Source organism: Cupressus sempervirens, chromosome 7 (assembly GCF_028749045.1).
Source record: "Cupressus sempervirens isolate cs-2001-9-10 chromosome 7, ASM2874904v1, whole genome shotgun sequence".
Classification (NCBI taxonomy): Eukaryota; Viridiplantae; Streptophyta; class Pinopsida; order Cupressales; family Cupressaceae; genus Cupressus; species Cupressus sempervirens.
Window position 1 is genome coordinate 477,347,921 of NC_143124.1, and position 8,322 is coordinate 477,356,242.

Here is an 8,322-nt window from a genome sequence, read left to right on the forward strand (position 1 = left end):
GACTTGTAATGGGGTCCATCCTCTAGCAAGGAATTTTTATAATAGTACATCATCTTATGGGTACCATCCCCACCAAGGTTTTCTCTCTAATGAAGGGTTTCCCTTGTTAAAATATCTGGTGTTATTGTGCATGAGTATCTTGGTGTGGTTTCTGATTATATTGCTCATATGGTTAAATTTGTTTAAGGTTGATAATTGTGATAATAGTTGGATAACTAATTCACAACCCCCCCCCCCCCCCCCCTCCCCCCCCCCCCCCCCCAAAGTTATATTAGTGGAATATATATTCTAACAATTCCTTTGTTCACCAATTCTAGATGATTCTCCTTTCTCGATGATAGAATATCCCAATCCTGTAGTGTCATTGTTTGACCTTGGTGTTTCCATCAATTTTCAAAGTATTTTATGGATTCACTAGGTTTGAGTAAGTTTTTCCTTTTCTGTCTTCAATTTATTCTATAGTAGGGTATTCTGTGTTTCCAAAGTTTTAATCTCAATGCCTTTCCTATTTAGTTCTTGATTTTTAATCATCAGTTGATTCATCAGATCCAATTCAATACTTGATAACTTTTACACATCTGATGACTTCTCCTTAAGTCTATAAGCTAGTAGTATTTTATCTTCTTCAATCATGACTCTATCTTCTTTAGCTTTCTTTTTTAGTTCAATTGTCTCACATAACAATATTGACTGAGTTTCTTGTTCCGTCTTCAAATTTCTAACTTCCTATTCTTTTCCCTCAGATATGAAATAGATGCATCCAATTCACTTGATTTTTTGTCCTCAAACAATCCAGTAGTGTCTTCTTCTTAATATTGAGTTTCATTTTGTTGAATGGCCAATTATTTTATTTTCTTCAATGATTGTTGTAGTTCATCTCTTGCCACCTTGAGTTGATGTAGGGAAAGATGTATTTTAATCTTCTGGTTCTCAATAGTCTTTCCCAATTTGTAGACTTCCATCTTCAAGATCTTACCCCCAAAGCTATCAAACATTATTTTCTAAAGAACAAAGCTCTGATACCAATTTTTGGAATTAACAATGAGAAAGTAAGTTCTATCACTTAAAACTTTTACCTTAAAAAAATTTCCCCATACATCCATCTCATCACTTACCATGTAAACTTAAATAAGTAACCATTCATCACATCCAAAGCATGATATAAATCAACACATAACACATAATATTTTGGTTACCTAGAAACCCTCCAAGGAGAAGGTAAAACTTGAGTGGGGATGAAACCCACAAATATTCACTACTGCAGTTGTAAAGTGTGGCTTATTAAGGATACAAATTTTTGTTCCTAAACTATGATCTACCTTGTTAAAGGTAGGCACTTTTAAAGGCTTATAAAGATAGTTAGGTCTCACCTTGCTAAAGGATTTAAACTCACAATGAAGTAAGAACTCAGTTAAGAGATTTACAAAAGCCTATTAAGACTACTCTATTAAGAGATTTACTCTGTATCACCTGTTAGAATGATTCAACAGTTGATCCTTCGGTTATCACCTTAATGCTTGATCTTAGATCTCCTCTTTACTGGTTATCTCTTGCTACTCCTAATTAGATATATCTTCTCTAACCTTTCACTAATTCTCTTTATTCTTCTCAACTAATTTTTCATTGCAAAACTCTATCTTAGCCATCTTCTCCATGTTTCTTTATCACCATATACTCTCCTTAGTATCCTCCTTCACAATATATGTTACCCTTAGGGTTTACTTCTTTTATAAACATCATGGAGACAAAATTAGGTTAGAATCAATGGTTGTGGTTGATCTATATTACTACTTAATGCTTCCCTCAATCTGATTGGTTGCATGCATAGCATAGGGATGCATAATATGACTCCCTCCTTATTTCCTATAATCAAAAATTCATGTTCATATTGACCAAAAATGGTTTATATATAATTTTGTTCCACTACAAACATCTATGACATAGATAATTCAGTCGGCATCAATAGGCTTTGATACTCAACCTTTACTATGCTCTATATATTGATATTTAGATTCTGAATGGCTTGTCACTCACTCTTACTTGGCACCTGAATCACTAAGCACAGTCAATTTTCTTGGCTCCTCCTATTTTCTTGACACCTAAGTGACTCAGCACACACTGACTGCTCGACACATACTAGCACTCGGCACTAACTTTCATATTACTCAACATGTGTTGTTTGGAGACTTATGCTCAATATGCTCTATTTGCTTGGCTCACACTAATCACTAGGCTTTCTCTGATCACTTGGCATGCACTATACATTTGGCTTGCACTATTCTTTGCTAGATAATGACTAAGTTTTTATCACTACAATGTCAAAACCACAATGAGATTAACAATTGCCTCCTTTGAAAGACAAAAAGATTCACAAGAGTTGGGTAGGTCTGGTAGATGACCTCGCTTTGAATTTTAAGTTACAACTCCCTTTTAGAGATTTAAAATGAATCTCCTAGATTACCATAAAAATTGATTTTTATGAAAAAGTAATAAGGAAACCCTCACTACACTTAGGCAAGGGGTTGGAAGACAGCTTCAAGTTGAAATTTAGGAATTGATAATAGATTCCAAAAAAATACATAGGTTTCATGAATCCATAAGAAAAAGAATCTCAAATTACACATGAACTTATCAAAGAGATATATCATGAACAAATCAATCATTTATCAAATAATGTATTCACAAAGTAATGTGACTCCTAGATAATTCAACATAAAATTTTAACTACTACAAAATGATCAACCATAAACATTAACATAATCAACACAGTACTGTAATTGTTAGCAAGTTAACACAAAGTTTAGAAATTCCTTATATGAAACAACTACTATCATCTTGCATTCATAGTTGCTAGATGTAAAAGAAGTATCATATCCTATAAGTTCAAAATATGATAGGTTCTAAATGCCACTTTTCAAAATAGAGTATTCAGCACAACTATTCTAGTTCTTCCTACTTTTTCTAACCCCTAAATCATCATCAAGTTCCAAATATATAGTTTGTTGGCTCTAGGATCTCCTTAAAAACTCAATCCCTGTACAGTTTCAATGAAATAGTTAATACAACTAAATGTGTCAAAACAAGACACATGTCCTCAAATCTTCAAAAAAAGTAAAGAAATAAAATAAGGAAATATGAGTTTAGGTTTAAATTCCATGCTTGGAATTCTCGGTAGGTTCTTCATTGGTGGCATAACATTTGAACTTGATTTTTTCAAGCTCAGCAACATTACAGGTCAAACCATTTTATCCCACTTCATTTTTTCAAGTTGTGTCGCATATCCCAATGTTGGCATAAAGTTATTTGCCATTAGTGACAACACTTTTCTCACAGTATTAACTAAGTAAAGAAGAACTCAGTGTTAACCGAGTTCAGTCGGTTAACATAGAACTCAGTGTTAACCGAGTTCAGTCGGTTAAACTAGAACTTAGTATTAACCGAGTTCAGTCGGTTAACTAAGAACTCAGCATTAACCGAGTTCGGTCGGTTAATTAAGAACTCAATATTAACCGAGTAAAGACGAATGCAGTGTTAACCAAGTTCGGTCGGTTAACATAGGACTCAGTGTTAACCGAGCTCAGTCGGTAAACAAAGAAGTTTGTTCTACCGAGTTTGTTTTGCTATTTGGCCGACTCAGTTAAATTTTGTCTACTTTTATTCAGCCGGCCATTGCATGTAATTTTAACTTGGATGGTATATATATGTAATGTATTGTATCATTCAAAGAGTGTGTGTATGATATATGCGAAGTATGTGAAGAATGTGTGCGAAAGCATGTAAGCTGAATTTTGAAGGTTTTCAGCAAGGTCAGCATTGAAGCAGAAATGTTTTATCTGTCATATCAAGGACAATCAGAGCATAGCGGATCTTATCAGCAATCAGTTGTATTCAGATCCACTATTTCATTCTAACAGGTGAATCAGTTTTTATAAATCCTTTAACAGGGTAGACATAACAGTCTTTGTACTAAATCTCCTAACAGAGTGCATACTTATGAAGTATGTTTCAAATCCTTTAACAAGGTGGATATAACAATCCTTTATGCTCCTAACAGGGCAGATCACCAGAAGTGATCATTGTATGCCTTAACCGGCTAACTTCCTACTGCAGTAAAGAAGATTTGTGGGTTTCATCCCCACCCCAGTTTTACTTTCTATTTTGGAAGGTTTCTGGGTCACCAAAATCTTTGTGCTTATGTGTTATGAATGTTTACATACTGCAGATTAGATGATTAAATATTTTTACTGGTTAATATGAATTGATTTAAGATTTTATGTTTACTGATTCACCCCTCCCCTCTCAGTAAACTGTTATATCTTGAATATTTCCAACAATTGGTATCAGAGCTAACTTGGTTCTCAGGACATAGCTTGACAGCTTGAGCAAAGATCAAAGTCAATGGAAATATTCAGATTGGAGAAAGTTATAGAAAATGAAAAGTTAGATCTTGAAATGGTCATGGTTCAACTTAAAGAAGCAAAGGAACATCTCTCTCAATCCCTAAAAAGAAGAAAGGATCTTGCAAAACAAATGAATGATCATCAATATGTTGAAGTGAAGATTGAAGACCTGTTACCATCAAGCAATTCAGAAGAAGCTGACCAAGCAATCAAAGAACTTCTAGAAAAGAATGGATCTCTGCAAGAAGAGGTAAGAAATCTTAAGAGAGAACAAGAAATACAATCAATCAGGCTATGTGAAGCTTTGGATCAAAGAAACAAAGCACAAGAAGAACTGGAGAATAGAAGTCATGAAATCCACAATCAAACTCATCAGTATGAAGATCTCATAGACCAACTCACCAATGCAAATGAAGAGATCAGGATTCTCAGAGCACAAAATGAAAGTCTACAGAATGACTTGAGAACAGAAAGACAAATCAATGAAAGCTTGGAAAATGACTTAATCTCTGAAAGGCAAATCAATGAAAGGATGATGAAATCTCAGGTAGACGTAAATCAATTGAATGAGCAGAATCTTCAAAGACAAACAAGCAAATCTGGTCTTGGATACAAGGAAACTGGTGAATCCTCCAAGCAAGGTGAACAAAGGAATAAAAGATCCACTTGTAATCATTGTGGCAAGATAGGTCATACATCAAACAAATGCTGGAGCAATGGGAAAGCAAAATTCAATGGTAAGTGCTTCAACTGCAATCAGCATGGTCACAAGGCAAATGAGTGTAAAGAAAAACCAAAATTTGAAGGCAATTGTTACAAATGCAAAAAGCATGGTCACAAGGCATTCCAGTGCAAATCCAAATCACTCAATCTAGCTGAACAACTTGTCAAAGCCATATTCGGATGGGACTACAACACCTGGTGCAGATGTCACTATTGTGGAGAGTATGGACATACTGGCATGAATTGTGCCAGACATCACCTAAGGAAAAAGGACACAACTGTAAGGTGCTATACATGTACAGAACTCGGTCATATAGCCAAAAATTGCATGAATATCAAAAGAATTGAAGATGAAAAGAAAATCAAAGCAGATAACATTCGAAAGCAAATGAAGCAGCAATGGATTCCAAAATCTACCGAACAAGATAAGTCAGATAGGAGTGTCACTCAAGAGGTGGGTGACTCTACCATTTCCAATTAGTATTCATATAAGAAACATTGGAACTGCACCTTCCAAGATTTATCTTATGCAGCTCCAAAGGAAGAAGATGAATCAAATTAGTATTATAGATACACCCTGACTCCAGGACGGTTCAATACTTTACCAAGTTTGGTTGGATGTAACAAAACTTCATTAACCGAGTAGCAGTTACCGAGTTGAGTCGGTAAAAGACTTTGTCGAGTTTGGTCGGTCACAACTAAGTTTCATTAACCATATTGTGTCAACCGAGCAAGGTCGGTTCGTGACCTAACCGAGTAAGGTCGGTACTTCAATATTTTCTTTCGATCGCCGAGTTGATAATATCTACCGAGCTAGTGGATGACAACCTGTCATTTCTTCTGCCATTGTACCAAAACATTTATGGCAAATTTGTTATCAAAAGGGGCAAAATTTGATCTAAATTTTTTACTGCGAACAAAGAGCTAAGGTATTTTTTGCAATTTCAGAGCGAGCTTAAGACATTTCCGAGCGAATTTTTCAAAAGAGCGAAAGAATCAATTCAGAATTTTTTCTACACCTACCAAGTAACAATGGCATCTGAAAGTGGAAGCTCTAAGATTAAGAAAGGCTCAGAAATGCTGGTTAGAGGAGAGGAATGGAAGGCGCCGAACTTCAAATTAGCACCAGCTGTTGCAGAATCACTGGACCCTAATGGTGCCCAATCTCAAATTCCTTCAAAGGTACTTCTTGTCAATGATATAAGATTTCATTTTAAATGCTCTATTCAAGAACTTGGAAACCTAGAAATTGATAATGCCCTAGGTGAAATGAGCATAGATGGAAACCTAAAACCCGAACATAAGCATCTTGAAACAAAAGGGTTAACCCACATTTCGCACTTGCCAAGGAAATTTCAAGTTAAATGGGTTAGGTATGTACTCAGTCGAGTTCACAATGGCCAATTGTGGTTAGAGCAACCAGTGCTCATCACAAAGAAAATGATTAACAAAATTACTGGACTCCCCATGCTGAGCAAAGCCAAGGCTACCAAAACCCTAGGTCGGGAGGAATTGCAGAAACTGACCCAAGCAGAATGGGATGGTAGGGGACTTAAGCTGAATACTGTAGCCGACGTCGAATTGAGATTTGGCATTCACGTCATTGCTCAAAAAATCTATAGTTCAAGCCGTCCAAACAGTGTACCCTGTGAAGCTGTGGATCTGGCGTACAAAATAGTGAAGAAGAATTTAGAATTTGATTTATCAGAATTACTTTTATCCCAATTCAATAAGAATATGGAAAGCATTAGAACCTCCAAGAACAATCCCTGCAAATTCGGTTCGCTTTTGATTTGTTTATTCTTCTATATTCAGAAATCTTTTCCATCAAAGGGATCAGTAGTATGGAGAAAAGATATACCAATTCTTTATCAGATAAACGAGTTCATTGCAGAACTAGGTGAAAATTTTGATATTATTTTGGATAACTATTTTGAAGAATTTAAGGAAAAGATGAATCATAGGTTCCAAATTCCACCCAAACTGGTTGAAGAATACAAGGAAGACATATGCTTCATGGTAGATTGCGACAAGGTATACATTCAGGCAGCCAGGCCTCGAGTAGCATGGGTGAAACCTCTTCCCTATGAGGTAAAAATTGACGAAGCCAGGGATATCATAGAAGCATTGGTGAATGAACCAGTAGACCCAAGGCAACCAATTTTTGGAACATATGATCAAGCTAAGGCCAGAATTGAGCTCCAAATTAAAATCCCTCAGGCCATTAGCAAAGGAAAGAGAAGAATAACCCAACTGATAACAGAAGGAAAAGGAGAAGACGAAGAAGAAGAAGAGGAAACCGAGTCAGACAAGGAAAAGGAGCCTCAACAAAAGAAAGGCAAGGTGATCATCACCAAACCTAAAAGGCAAGCCTCTGCAGTCTTCTCCAGGAGAACAAGACAAGGAAAGAAAGAACCTGTGCTTGTTAAGCCTCCACCCACATTTGAGGATAGATTGAAGCAATTAGAAGCAGGTGCTAGCTTCACAAACTTCAAAGCATTGAAGTTTGAAACCAGAACAGAACAAGAAAAGATGCAGATTGAGGAACTGGTACTGAACAAGATGGGTAAATGGAAATACTCACCGGACCAGATAGCCTCCCAGATCTCCAAAGAACTATTGGAGAGGTTGCAAATCAGATGGGAAGCTACAACCAAGACTGTAAAAGACATCTATGAGCAGACACTGAAGAATCTCCTGCCGAGTTTCACTAATGCTAAAGTGAAAGCATCACTGAAAGATCACGAAGGTAATATGATGATTAGATTCCACACCTGTTTGATACTTGTCAAAGACATTGAGCATGTGGTAAATGATGCAACAAACATGTGGAAAAACATCTATCATCTACACAAATCTAGTGATGATACGGTTGAAATCAATGACATTGACAACAGTGATGATGATGAAGATGATGATGATATTGAAGATATTCCAGAGGATCTTCATTCAATCATGTTAGAAGTGGAAGAAGAGGCTAAGAAAGAATTAGAGGAAGAAGAAGCTGAAAAAGAAATGGAGGAGAAAGAAGAACAAGCAAGGGTGGAAGAAGATCCAGTACAAATTGCAGCTGAACTCATTGCATCTCCTCCACACTCTCCATCCAAAACAGTTACATCAACTATGGAAATAGCTTCTACTGGTAAGTCCTCTCAGCTCCATGTACCATCTATGCAAGTGCCAATCACTTCATTAACCG